Source organism: Corvus cornix, chromosome 9, assembly GCF_000738735.6.
Source record: "Corvus cornix cornix isolate S_Up_H32 chromosome 9, ASM73873v5, whole genome shotgun sequence".
Lineage (NCBI taxonomy): Eukaryota > Metazoa > Chordata > Aves > Passeriformes > Corvidae > Corvus > Corvus cornix.
Genome location: NC_046339.1, coordinates 13,941,917 through 13,955,997, shown reverse-complemented (window position 1 = coordinate 13,955,997; position 14,081 = coordinate 13,941,917). Strand labels below are relative to the sequence as shown.

General features: G+C 38.6%; 1 long non-coding RNA gene across 8 annotated transcripts in view; it reads left to right on the top strand.

The window, feature by feature from the left end:
• LOC109951008 overlaps positions 1 to 14,081 on the top strand; it is a 432,683-nt gene that overhangs the window by 375,567 nt on the left and 43,035 nt on the right. For 5 of the 8 annotated variants that reach the window (XR_005602591.1, XR_005602593.1, XR_005602590.1 and 2 more), the window contains one exon: positions 6,629 to 12,544. This is a non-coding gene — a long non-coding RNA (uncharacterized LOC109951008). Of the gene's footprint in view, positions 1 to 6,628; positions 12,545 to 14,081 lie in introns of those variants that run through there. The other 3 variants (XR_005602594.1, XR_005602595.1, XR_005602597.1) reach the window with 1 other exon arrangement.

Here is a 14,081-nt window from a genome sequence, read left to right as displayed (position 1 = left end):
TGTTCTAACAGAGTGTGCTCTCTGCAGCTCCAGCTTTGCCAGAAGGATTGCAAGTAAAATGGGTGGAAGGAATTAATTTATAAGTTGAGTAGCATAGGATACAGTTTCCCAGAAGAATTGAGATTAATATGGATTAGAAATTTTTACCTCCATAAAAGTTGACAGAGAAGCCTATAAGGGAATGAGAATCCTGATTTCATGCACACTGAACCCCAGAGTTTATAATGGTTAAGTTCTAAAGGCAAGTGTCCAAACACATTACTGCAGAATTTCTTTGCTAAATGGAAGCTATCTTCCTTCGTGACAGAGAACTGGAAGAGCAGAGCAGCTGTCAGTCTGAGATGCAATCAGTCTCCTACAACATATGCTTCATGACAGGCAGAGAGTGGGACAGAAAATAAACATCATGGAGATTTTCCTGGCTGAGAGAACATGCAATACAGAAAAACAGACTGGCTAAGTAGATTTATTTAAACAGTTAGTGAAGCTAAAGTTTTTCACAAAACTCCATTTCAGGCTCCATACTCAAAATAATTTCAATGCCTTTTGAGGCTGATACAAACCAAAGTAAGAATAATGTTCAGTAACAGAAAATAAAATAGATTTGGTTTTGACAACAGAAAATAAAATAGATTTTGTTTTGACATTCTTAAATCATGTTTCAAGTTTTCATTTTGCTGTGACATTTCAAAATAATATTTAACCAAATTCAGTGTCTAAGGAGTCAAAATTTGGAAAAAATATTTTGACAGAACAAGATATTTTGTCAACTTTCAGTGTGTTTTTTCATTAATACATTTGTGTAGGAAACAAAAGTAGTAGTTTTGTTCAGGTATAGTCCAAGCAGATTGTTATCTCTGAGTGTATTCTTCTCCACACGACACCAAGTAAGAAACAAGTTCATTTTACAAATGCTTGTACTGGATACTGCTCAGTGCTACACAGATTTGCCAGGCCTTAGCCTAAAATTTCCCATTGTTTTCATTGATACCACCTCCTAATTACAAAGTGAGTTTTAATAAATTTAATAAGTAAATTTAGAGTAAAGTTTCTTTACTATAAAAGGGTTAATTTTTGTTTCAGTGCAGTTGTAGTAATCTCAGTTAGACAATTTGTAGCTGCTGCTAACTGAGTGTTATGAAACTGTGAAAGTATACAGTCAGGAAATTTATATTTCTGTTAAAAGTCTGAAAGTTTTAAACTGCCTGTCATGATACTGACATTTTTCTAATACTATCTGCTTTAGTAGAGATTAAAATAATGTGGATCAATATCTTTTGTGATATTTATGTCTTTCACACTGCCAAATATATCGTAAGCATTGGAGAATAATATGGCAGAGAAATTGATTTCCTTGTCTATAAAGTTTGCAGACCAAAGCCCCACATGGTACAAGCCTCCTTGCTTACAGAACTATAGTGACTTATGTATTTGTAGTTCAGGATCCAAACTTTGCTTACAGAAACTGCCTTTAATAACTTTTGAAGGTAAAATGCATTTACTGAGGCCTCTATCTGGTTTCAAAAGAACCACTCCTACTGAAACTCTTTATGAAGCTCTTGCCTAGAAATTTGATTAAACCCAACCCCAAATCTAGTAACCTATATAATATTAGCGCCAATGGAAGATCAGTGCATCAGATTAATTTTGAAGTAGGATGGCAGCTGGTAAGTGAATTCTGCACTGAAAGGGGAAGAAAGTTCAGCTTCTGAATGCATTAGTATGTAGACGAATGACATTCACTTCCCACTTCTCGTAAGTATTATGTGTGATCTCAGAGTCCATAAAGACAACAGCAATACATAGGTAAAGTACTGCAGTACACTGCATTTTCTGAAAGGTGTTCTGCCAGCAAACTGAAACAGGATCCAGGCAGCCCTTAGCAGGGAGTGTTGCCTTGGCTGCGGCATGAGTTACCAGAGAAGCCAGAAACGATGTGCTTTTCACCATGTAGCAAGACTGTGCTGTTACAGAAGTCTGCAGTCTGTCTCTAGTCAATTCCACTCTCCCTCAAACACAAAACTTTCAACAGTTAAACAAAATTCTTTAAAAAAAAGTCTTTGGGCTGTGACAAAGGACAAAATTTCACAGAATTTAGATGACAATGGTCATAAAAAACCCTGAAAATGCCAGCAGCATAGAAAAGCAAATTCCAAAGTTAATTAATAAATGTAGCATTAGTACATACAGTTTCTGTGTAAGTATCTCCAACTTGCTCTATTTCAAATTATAGATTGTTTATTTAGCGTACTTCATTGCCAGTAAAACTTTTCATTTAAATACAAGTTTATAAGGCAAATTATCCAACTGTGAAATTGGGGACACTCAACTGTTTCAGCCCATTGCAATCTTTTTTAAATGTCCCCCCCCAGTAATCTGCACTTGTCTTTATAGTGCCTACAAGTGAAAAGGATTATCTAGTCAGAATACATCAGTATATAATAAATGTGCTTCATTTCTTCCGCAGTCCTTAAAGCTGACAGCCAAAATGAATGTTTGTCTCAGCATTGACACCACTGGTACTTTTGTAGAGACTATTTCATGGTCCATTGGACCCTAAAGGACATTGTTTTTAAAGGCATATTATCAAAAGGGATGAAGCATGCCATCAGAGTGCTTACCAGTTATGTATTGAACTTAAGGGCAATAGTATTGCTTTGTTGATATTGTAAGGCTCTCTAGTCAAAATGTATTAAAACTAATCTTTATCCTTCTCACCTTTTATAATTATTTTTTTGTCTAACCAGTAAATACAGGTCATGCAAGGAACTTGTACATCTTCAGTAACTTTGAAAGAAGGACAGAACAGTGCTTTATATTCAAGTAATTTATCTTTTCTGTATTTATATAAAAAACTTACTATCACCACTGCTGTTATACTAATAGGCTACAGTGCCACATTAACTAGCTGTGAAAGCAGCACAGCTCTATTTCCCATTTTGCTGATTTATGTGGGAAAAAAATCCAACCTACATTCCTTTAAAAGTATGCAGATTCACTGTTAGGGATATTTCCATGAAGTAATCATTCTTGGAAACATCTCTTGAGTTGCACAATGCAAATTTCTGAACCTCAAAGGCGGGGGGCTCATCAGAATACTCATTGGTCACCTCACAGCTGTGATAAGATTGCGTGGGCAATGCCTAATTTGATCCAGATTGCAGCAGTGCTCACTGGGTTAGATGCTGCGTGGTCCTGACAGCTTAACTGTCAGATAAATTGCTGCAGTTATAGCATATGAGCAAGCCCATAAGCTGATCATATTAATGTTACAAAAATATGACACCAAAAACTAATAATGTTCTTTGAGGCATCTGGACAGAAGAAAATCTAATCTTGTCTAAAAGATCTCCATTAGCAGTAATCATTCTGTAATACGATCAACATATTCTTGTCAAAGCAGATAGTACTGTGCAGCACTAGGAAAACTGATTAAACATGGCATGCTGTTCTAAAATAAACCTTCAACTTTGGGAATCTGAGCCTGCTGATTACTCTGGATTTGTTGGTTAAAACATGTCCAAGCCATTTTCAAAATATCTTCTTCTTGTGATTTGTTCTTAGTAAAGGAGAAATACACAGTAGTAGAAAAGGAAACAAAATCAGAGGTTAAGTCCTGTAGAATTTGAACTGCTTGGGGAAGGGGAAAAAACCCAAAACATCTGAGAAGAGTTGAGCCCTTAGTACAATAATCTTCTATTTCTCCCAAATAAATGCAGGTTTATCCATCCTTTGCTTGTAATACCTTGTGATATGATTGCATAATCAACCAGAGTCCCTTCAAGGATGCCCATTCTTACACCTGGAAACTAAACACATCAAGAGTACACCAGGCTGTCTCCTTCTTTGTTAAAAAGAGGCTTTATACTTTAGTCTAAGCTTTTGAAAGTTTTTTGACAATTTGGTGGAAATTTATGCTGGGGAACATTTGGTCCATGATGCTCTAATGTTCCTTGCAACAACAGAAATTAATGAATTTAAAAGTGAGAAAAATGGGCATCAAGCACCATGCATTTTTTGCTCAGTATTGTTGCTGTGGTCAAGGAAAGTCCTATGAATGATGATCTAGAGCAATGCAAAATAGATAAAGAGCTGTAATTCAGAAGGCATGAGAACGTGGGTTTTTGGTAGTTGGTGGGGGTTTTCTGTTTGTGTTTGATTTTGGTTTGTTTTTAGGTTTTTTTACATATATATATATATTTAATTATTTAACTAATTCCTCTATAAAATCTCTCAATTACAGCAGAATCCAGCTGCTCTCCCAGGAGTGTGCATTCAGATGCAGAACACACAGGCTCTAATTTAAATTATAATTGGGAAAATATTTCGCCAGCTGTGAACTGGTTTCCTTTTTGGGCTTGTAAAAGGATCCAGACAGATCTGAGGAGCTTTAGTCTGCAGTATCTCAGTTCCTTAAGGCTGAGTGTGTTTTTGACAGGCTGTAATTACAGCCTGTAGGTGTTTACTTCCGCTGGAAAATTACTGAGCACCTTTAACAGCTGGCAGCAGCAGAGTTTCTCTAGAGAAGGCAAATGAGCTACACAAGGTGCAGCAGATCAGGATGGTGGCTGCTGCTTTCTCATGTGGGGGAGCTGAGCTGTGGCTGCTTGGGGACTCTTTACAAATAGTGATGAGGTGAAACAGGGGAGGAAGGCAAGGAATGATGTGAAAGACAGAGGTTTGTTTTTTTCTTGGAAAATGAGGATTTGCAACCTCTTGGGTTGCATTTCAGAGATGGAGCCAGATGGGCCCATCAGTGCTTCTGTAGGTGGATGAGGGAAAAAGCTGTCCCCTGCATGACAAAGGGGTCGAGTTAATGCAGAACTTTGTTATCTCAGAAGCATGTGAAGTGCTGTGAAGTGCTATGAAAGAAGAATGATATGATTTGCAGACTAGAAGGAGGTTGTGAAAGTCTGAAGACAAGATGGAAACAGCAAGATGTCCCTGCTTCTCTGTAACATGAATTAATTAAGACCAATTTAGTTGTAGTTTTATGTGAGAGCTTGACAGTAATTGCAGTGGTTAGACTAAGGTGATAGCAAAGCTGTGAACCCAGTGACTAAGGATTTGAGGCAGCCATAAAATAGTCTTGAATAAAATACCCACACATAATGAAGAGTCTGGTTCCAAAATACAAGTGAGATGATTTGGTTATTTTCTGTGATGTAAAGACAAAGGCAGAAACCACCAGATAGAAAAGTAACAAGTCTTCAGCATGCCTTTTGTATTTTCTTTCTCTCAGCCATTTTGAACTGAACATCAAACACTTTTTTTTGTTCCCCTGATCAAAAGGACAGTTGTTACATTGGGATAAAGTATTTCCCAGTATTTATCCTTGTAAAGTGAAATATAGGGCTAAGTGTTGTAAAGTCTCAGAAAATTAAGTTTAGTTTCTCCTGGCACGACCTTGTCTAACAGGATGGGCATCTGTATCATGATGTTATACTGTCCTCATGAGAGAGATGCCTCGTTTTTACTGCAGGAAAGCTACTTCCAAGGTGAAAGATGTTCAATGTTGAATCATAAATTCAACAAGCCTACTCTGTCATAAGAAACAAATTCAATTTTACAGTAAAAATTGTACACTGAGTATCTGTGCTTCGAAAATGAAGATGGGCTGGTGATAAATGAGATCAGGGCAATAGATGTCAGACCCTCTAAATTATATGGACTAGACTGCAGATGGTACCAGCCGCACACTATGAAGTGAAAGGAAATGAGAGTGTACTCACTTGTATTAATATTTGTGTGCTAAGTATCTTTTAACTTGTGTGTGTGAAACATGAAAAAGGCTCTACTTTTCCCCCTGTAATGTCCAACCCTGGCTCACAGGAGGGGCAGGATTTGCTGACCAATGCCAAAAAGTCCACCTGGCACATTTCTGTCCCTCTACAAGGAGCAGGAAGGCAGCTGCCCCTCAGACACCTCTGGGTCAGTCTGCCTCCCATGCTGACCAACCTACAGACAAGCCCTTGCACAGGCTGTGCCAAGAACCAGTTTTAACCTCCCAGTACAATGACTTACTTGTTTAACATTTTTCCCTGATGGTTTAGCCCTTAAAAGTTAAGCTCATAAGGTACATCATTTAAACATGATTTCAAACTAGAAATAATGTTTCAGTAATATCTTATTAGAACTAATAACTCACTCTATAATGAAATTTTAACTCTACCAACAGTCAAACTGAATTAATTCAAAGGAGCATAGATACTCAAACACAGAAACCTAATTATTTCACTTTCTCTTCTGTCTGTACCATGCAATAATTTCCCCTTATTAAGAGAGTATATTTCAGAGGAATTAAAATTTATACACAATGAATAATCTCTTAAAATATAATTATTTCTTGGATATTTTCAGTGACAGAACTATTGAGCAAGTCTTTCCTTGGAAGATGTAGATGAAGAAATTAAACTTAAAAAGTGCTGTGTGCCATTTGTAGTAGGAAAATATTTATATTGGGTTTATAGACATTTGTTACAAATACACAGGAACAGATTTTTGCATTTAGTTTAAAAATTTTAGCATTGAGATAAAATCAGTGAAATATGTTCTTGAACTTAATATGTTGCATGGTATCCTGGACTTTTGGTAATGTTTATACTTAATGTGGTCTTCTGATTTACAGCTACCCAGAGATGTAAGAGACTGCCAAAGATCCTAAGCCTGCACTAATCAGCACAGATGATGGGTGATTTCAGAGATAAAACTCTCTTGGGAGTGACCATGTCAGTGTGCTGCTGTTGTGAATCATCTTTAAAACCTTCTTCATTGAGAGTGGAGGACATGCCCTCAATTAAGGGGTTTGGTGGTGGTGTGATTCCCACTACAGGTGGTTTGCTTAAGCCAACGCTGCTGTGTTCAGCAGGTTTGAACTGAAGAGAAAGTCTGCTGGATTTCAAGATACTGCCATTAAAGGTAATTCTGAAATCCTTCCTCAAACATATACTGTCTTTAAAATGCGTTAAAAACTGTTTCCCTGTGTTTTCTGTAAAGGGTTTTCTACAGGTTTTGAAAGTTGAGAAAAATATCACCATCCCTTTCTTCCCATTAACTTGTGTTTCAAAAAGGATGGACAATAAATCCTTTCAATCTTGCTGGATAAGTAATATGAAAGTTATTTGACCTTCTGACAAAACAGAGTTGCTCAGTGTCCACTCACAATAGTGTGTGTCTAGGCCAGTGAGGTTTCAGTCAGTGATAATTGTTGTGTCTTACAAGCAGGAGACATTGTGATTGATGCTCTCTAACACAGAAATCAAGAGAAGAAGAAAGGCACAGTTTGTGATGACAGGGAACTTCCCATTCTTGTGTTGTACCTCTTAGAACTTCTCATAATCAGAAGTTGCTTTAACCTTGTGAGCTACAATCCAATAGCTCTAATTGTGTGTTTGACACAGAGCACACACAGCTAAGTCAGGTTGTGTTCTAAGACACTGATGAGTGGCCCAGGTATGTACAAGGGAGGAAAAAAAAAGCATTTTTATATATTTTAATTAGGCAGAATAAAATCTGGCTTAGAAGAATTTAGTCACCTGAACTGCCGTTGCTGTGAATTACTGTACAAAATTTATGACTGTCCTTAGGGGCTATATTCTAAATAAGCTGATAAAAAAAGGAAACAAAACGTGAGCATGCTTCCCGTGCATCTCTCATACCTATCCAACAAGAAGCAAAGCTCTTGGAAATGGAAAAATCCCAAGGGTCAGATTTTCAAATGACCAAGATCTCCCAGCAGTAACACACCTGTGATTTGGTGAAAACTGAAAGACCATCAGGGAGAAAAAAGATCAGAATGATCCTTGGTTATTAAGAATACATGAAATTTGTGGTGTGTCTGTATGTGTAACAGCTGAAGAATATTACAATGCTGAAAACTCATCATTGTTGGTGAATGCTTTCCTGGTATTTTGGGAAGAGTCAGAGGTTAAAAATCTTGATCTTGATCTGAATTTCCCTAACTTTCAGAAAAATCTTATAGCTCCACTATATATATATGTATATATGTGTGTGTGTGTGTATATATGCATATATAAAATTTAAAACTTTCAGCTCTATTATTTAATTTGGGTTTAAATTCTTATAGTATATATTCTCTGTGTGGCAATTTTAGATTTTGTTTAAATAAAATCAAATCAAATCGTTTATGAGGAAGGGAAAAGACATCACCTAAATTACTCTTTCATATTTTGTTTTGTAAGTGAACAGAAATAAACATGTAAAAATAGCATGTAAAAATAGCATGTTTCATTTTAAGGGGGAGAAAGAGGGATGAATCTAATTTCCTCAGGAAGAAAATGCTAGTTATATTACCAGACGTTCAAATTATGCACACTAAAATATTTTTATACTAATTCAACTTCTTAGCAGGAAATCATCTCTATGAGTAGTTAAAGTGAACCTTCTTCAATGGGCCAGATGGGTTAACATGACAAAACAGCACAAATTGAAAATGTGTTACTTATAACTCAGCACCCAAAATGCTGGAAATGACGAAATTCTTGAGAAAAAAAAATTACTTAATGTTTTTAATTATTGTAATAAAGACTCGTTGTCCAAAGGTTATTTGTAATTGCTTTTGGTGAGTTTGCTTTGTATTTTCCCCCTTTATTTGTTTTTAAATTCCTTCAGAAATGAGACTAAAGACTTGTTCCAGTGAAGTGAAACTAAGCTAATACAAAAGTTAATGAAATTAATTAAGAGTTTTTGTTATAAATTCTAAAAGAAAAGTGCTTTGGAAATATTTTACACATTTTCAGAGGATTGTTGGATGTTTCAAAAATGCAAGAAGCTTAATGAACTGACTCAAAAGAGGCAGTTATTACATACTTTGCACCTACAAAGGACTTTCTACACCAGAGATTTTGGCATTTGCTTATTTCTTAAGATTTAAGTGTTGTGCGGATGTTCCATGCCTGTTTTGAGGGTTTTTAGCTACTTTGCCTAGTAAAGGCAAAAAGATTTGTTTCAGCAGCCACAGTGAAGGCAATGGCCAAGGGACCACTTCTGAAAAATATACCTAAACTAATTTGGTGTGTGAAGGTAATAGAATAAGAATTATAATATTGTAAAAGACTCTTTGTGACACACATGTCTCTGAAGCCCCTGGAGGGACACTGACCCCAAAAGAAATGGAACCAGCTCCACAGTATGTTCCTGTGTGTCTCATGGTGAACTTTGTGGCATGATTTCTTTCTGTGGAAGCTCAGATAGGGGTGGGAGGCCCAGGGGTGCTGCTGACAAACAGAGGGACCTGTGAGAGCAGAGATGCCCTCAGAGCTGCTGGGTGCAGCAGGAACTGCTGGGTCTCTCCATGTGCAGAGGACGGGTCCAGAGGGTGTGTACATCCCTCTCTGTGCTCTGTTCCTGCTGCAGCTCAGAGCCAGGGCTGGGTTGCTGCCCCACTGGCATTCCTGTTCCTGCTGGAGGCAGAAAGGGGCCCAGCCCAGCCTGAGAGCAGCTGTGGAATCCTGCAGAGTCCTGTTGGGAAGCAGCGTGAGGCTGGGAAAGAGCATCCTCATGAGGGCTGCTTTGGAGCAGCACAGAGAAGAAAAGGCTGTGGGGTGGCCCCAGCCATGTGTACAAGCTTTTAGAACTGTGTAATATCCATTTAAATATGAGTATTCCTATGAAAAGAAATAGCGTTCTATTCAGATTCAAGGGATGTCTGGTGCCATAATTTTGTTCAGAACCTCTTTTTTTTCCATTCCATGAATAGTAGAGTCTAATGGAGTTAGAAAAGAGTAAAAAGCTTGATTGTAATGAAAATAATTTTAATGAGTATATCAAATGAGTGCAATTAAAATCTAGATACATAAATAATATCCTGTTATAATTAAAGAGGGTTTTTTTCTCCAGAATACACATATTAAGGGTTTTTTGTGGGTTTTTTCTATTCTGATTTTTAAGATTAATTGAAAACCTAGGTCACTCCACACTGAGAAAAGTATTAACAAGAATTTTTTTTTTTTTTTTACTAAATCTTCAGCAGTTACCCAATGGTCTTGTTTATCTTTCATAGTGCAAAATTATTTTTTTGAGTATGTCTGCACTATTTTCATTAATGCTCCACCTGTTTTGGCTGGTTAATATTCATAGCAGTAAGTCATCATTTCTTGATTGATAAGTGATTGAGCTAATTCAGTATATTTTATTTAGTTAGAGCTCCATTTTTAGGCCCAGTTGTCTATTAAAATGTGCAGGAGACTACACAGGAGAAGAGAGGGAACATGGAAATAGAAAGAAGAGATATCACTCCTTGCAGAGCCTTGTTAAAGTGGGTGGAGGATTTGTCTGGGCAGAGCCTATGGCAAGATGAAGTGTGAGCTATTGTGGATTTATATCAGTGTCCTGGGGCCCGCCACCATGGCAGGTGACACAGTCACCCTTCTCTAGGCTCAGCTGCGTAATTTGGGACAGAGGCCATGAGGATCACATTTCTTATGTACCCCGAACCTGGAGAATTTAGTAACAGCATGAAGTAGACAGGTGAGGAAGGTTTTTGCCGGTGTACCAAATCCTACTTTCTAAACACATTACATGAATGTGTTAATAAGTTTAACTACCTAAAAAGTTATTTTTCTGTCAAAGATCCAGATTTTGAAAGGTTATAAAACAAATTAGTGGATTGTTGGCTTATTTTTGTCTCCATGCTCTACAATTTACTGATTGGGTAGTGTATTGATGACCATTATAAGAAGAGGATGACATTATTTTCAAAATTTCATGGAATTATAGACATGAGAAATGTAATTATTTTTTAGGTATATTAAGTTGGTAATGGACCCTCAAGTACAGGATTGCTGTCATGCATACAAGTTATATACTTTTTCACATTCATAAGTCAGTAATCATACTCTGATCTCTCGTTTTGATCTTCTGCTGAAAAAGCACTCAAGTGCTAATTTGGATTGCTAAAACTAGAGATATTTTTTTATAAGTTGCATTGACTTGAGCCAAGAAAATAATGGTTTGAAATGCTCCCAGAGCCTCACATGCCACAGCATTACAACTTCTGGTACATTACAAATGAGATAGACAAGTTTATCAGACAGTGAGTACAAGAGGTGATTGAGACAGTTCAGATTCAGAGACTGGTAAGAGGCACAAACAGAGAAAGATTTCTTTGTTTATTTGTTGGTGCATCCCATGACCAATGTGAACTGGGTGTGCAAAACAAAGACCTGAAAACTTTGCATGGGAGGCAGAAAAGCTTAGATATTAAACAGTACAGAGCTTGCTAATTTGCTGAAGAGTTGACCTATATTGACTCTCTATAGTTATTTTTATTTCAATTCATGAAACTTCGAAGCAAATGGAAAAGGTAGAGATAGGCTGAAACTAAACTAAGGATGAGGATGCTGGATGCTAGGTGCCATGGGAGTCTGCACTGTCTAGTAAATAAATGTCTGCTCTCCGTGGGGAACTCTTAAAATGAAAGCTTCCCCTTCTATTAACACCAAAAAAAAAAAAAAAGAATTGACGCACTGCTCATCCACTGTTCTGTTCTGAAGGATTTTATCCTTGAATACTCTAAAATCTCTTGAGTGCAAAAGGTCTTCAGCTGGTTGCCTTTTCTAGTCCCACTGAACAACAACACCAAGTGCCTGAGGACAGCACTCCTGTGAGGAACCAGGAGATTCATGCTGTAGTATTCCCTAGCAATGTTGTGCTAAGGACCTTAGCTGGAAAACATTTCACGTACATAGCAATTCGTCATTAAAACAAGTAGAGAAAGCGAAGGTTAAATGAAAAGCATTTAAGCTCTTATCAGGATAGGCAACATATTTTTCATGTTGGAAAAGCATGTTTAGACATTGAGTAACTGATGTATTTGGTTCTCATAGTGTACTGTAAATGCAGATAAACTTGATAAGCAAAGACATGTCTGCTGAATAAGAATGCAGTTTATAATTTTTCTCCTGAGGTAATGACTACCTATTCACCCTCCCCCTCCTCAGCAGCATCTATAAGACTTCTCCTCCATTCCCACTCACAGTGACACTGCAAGTTGTTCTACTTATTATTCTTGTATTGCCAACACTGCGCCTGTCATCTTTAATGATGTATGGCCTTACCTTAGTGGTGGTTAATCTAATGATGAACCCTGGAGGTTACAGGCACCATTTTCTCTGTTTCTAGCAGCCAGCATCACATGGTAATGAATATTTTGGGCTTTCCTCACTCCCCTGACTATGTGCACATTTATAGAAGGGGAAAACTATAGCTATGGCTTCAAAAACAGAGAATTCTTGGCAAGGAATCTTTGGTGTCTTCTGTATCTCATTCACCAATTAGAAAATATTGGAATAAGAATGAATTAATTCAGAAGAGTGAAAAAATCCAGGGGTGGCTCCAGGACTGAAGGTCCTCAAGTGAGAAGTAAAATCAAGATCCATCACTGCAATATCTCACATAGAAGTCTATTGAACACTTTAACATTCAATCAACCCAAAACTGCATATTCCAGAAGTGAAACTATTTGACTAAAGACACATGCTCTGTAAGAAGACAGGCTGAGAGAGCTGTAGTTGTTCAGCCTGGATACAAGACCCTGGGGAGACCTTAGAGCCCTTTCAATACCTAAAGGAGCTACAAGAAAGCTGGAGAGGGATTTTTTACAAGGGCAGGTAGTGACAGGACAATGGGGAATGGCTTCGAACTGAAAGAGAATAGGTTTGATTAGATATAAGGAAGAAACTCTTCCCTGTGAGAGTGGTGAGGCGCTGGCACAGGTTGACCAGAGGAGCTGTGGATCCCCCATCCTTGGGAGTGTTCAAGGCCAGGCTGGATGGAGCTCTGAGCCACTTGGTATAGTGGAAGGTGTCCCTGCCCATAGCAGGGGGGTTGCAACACATGATGATCTTTAAGGTCTCCTCCAACCCAAGCTATGCTGTGATTCTACGATTAATTACTCTTTTGGCTGAATTTGGCTGGATTTTCTGCTTTTGAATATTGTCATAGGTTAGCAAGCATTGTCCCGGAAGGGATGTCCTTGCTAAGGGGTGCTTACAGCTACCTCTGGGACCTGATAGAACCTATCAGCTGGCCAGTTTGAACATGGACAATTCTCTAAGCCACTTAAAGTTGTGACCGCCTCTGTGATACACACTTAAGAATAGACAGTCCCCTCCCCCCAAAGCTCTCTCTCTCGTTTCTGGTGCTGGGACGGGTGGCTGCGGGCCCCGTGCGGGGGCCAGTGGGCCCAGCCAGGCCCTGCTCAGGCCAGGCCACGGCCATCCTGGAGCCGACGGGCCCTGTTCCACCCGCGGAACCCCCCACAGCCCTGCTGTGGGCAGCCGGAGCGGCTCAGCTCCCCTCCCCTCTCCACTTCCATAAGCCACATTCCAGCATCAAGGCCTGGGTGAGATTAACCCTTTTATTGCTGTGAAGAGCTGAAAACCTGAGGGAAGAGAAAGAGGAGATGCTTAAAGCTGAAATTCTGTTGTGAAGCTATGATATATCAGAGTATCCTGTTGTAATTTCATGAAGATATGGGGGGTGGAGTGTTCAACGCGTAAACAAAAGCACCTGCACTGAGATAGGCAGATGCTGACACAGCTGTAATTTCATGAGAAGTTTGGACAGGGAGAGATGAACCAGATGAGGACTTTTGCTCCAAAGGGGAAAGGAGAAAACCTCAGTCCCTAGAGATGAACCAGATGAGGACTTTTGCTCCAAATGGGAAAGGAGAAAACCTCAGTTCCTAGAGATGCTCCCAGAGATAGTCCTAACGATGAAGATGATGAAGACCCTTTGCTCCCAGGGAAGGAGAAGGGCCTCTGTTTTTGTTTCTGAACGGCTCAACCTTAAAATTGTACCCCAAAAAACTTCAAGAGTGGACCCTCGAAAGCAGTTGCGGGAAAAGCTGCAAGTCGGGGGAAAGGACTCACACGCAGGCAGAGAGACTCCTCTTCCTAAATGGACTGAACAATATTTGGAAGTGGGTGGCTGTCTCGTTGTGATAATGTTTCATAGCACGAGCAAGAAGAGACTTCTCTTTCTAAATGGACTGAACAAGGTTATTATGGAAGTGGTAAACAGACTGAACATCTTAAGGGTTGTCTTTTTTCATTGTCAGT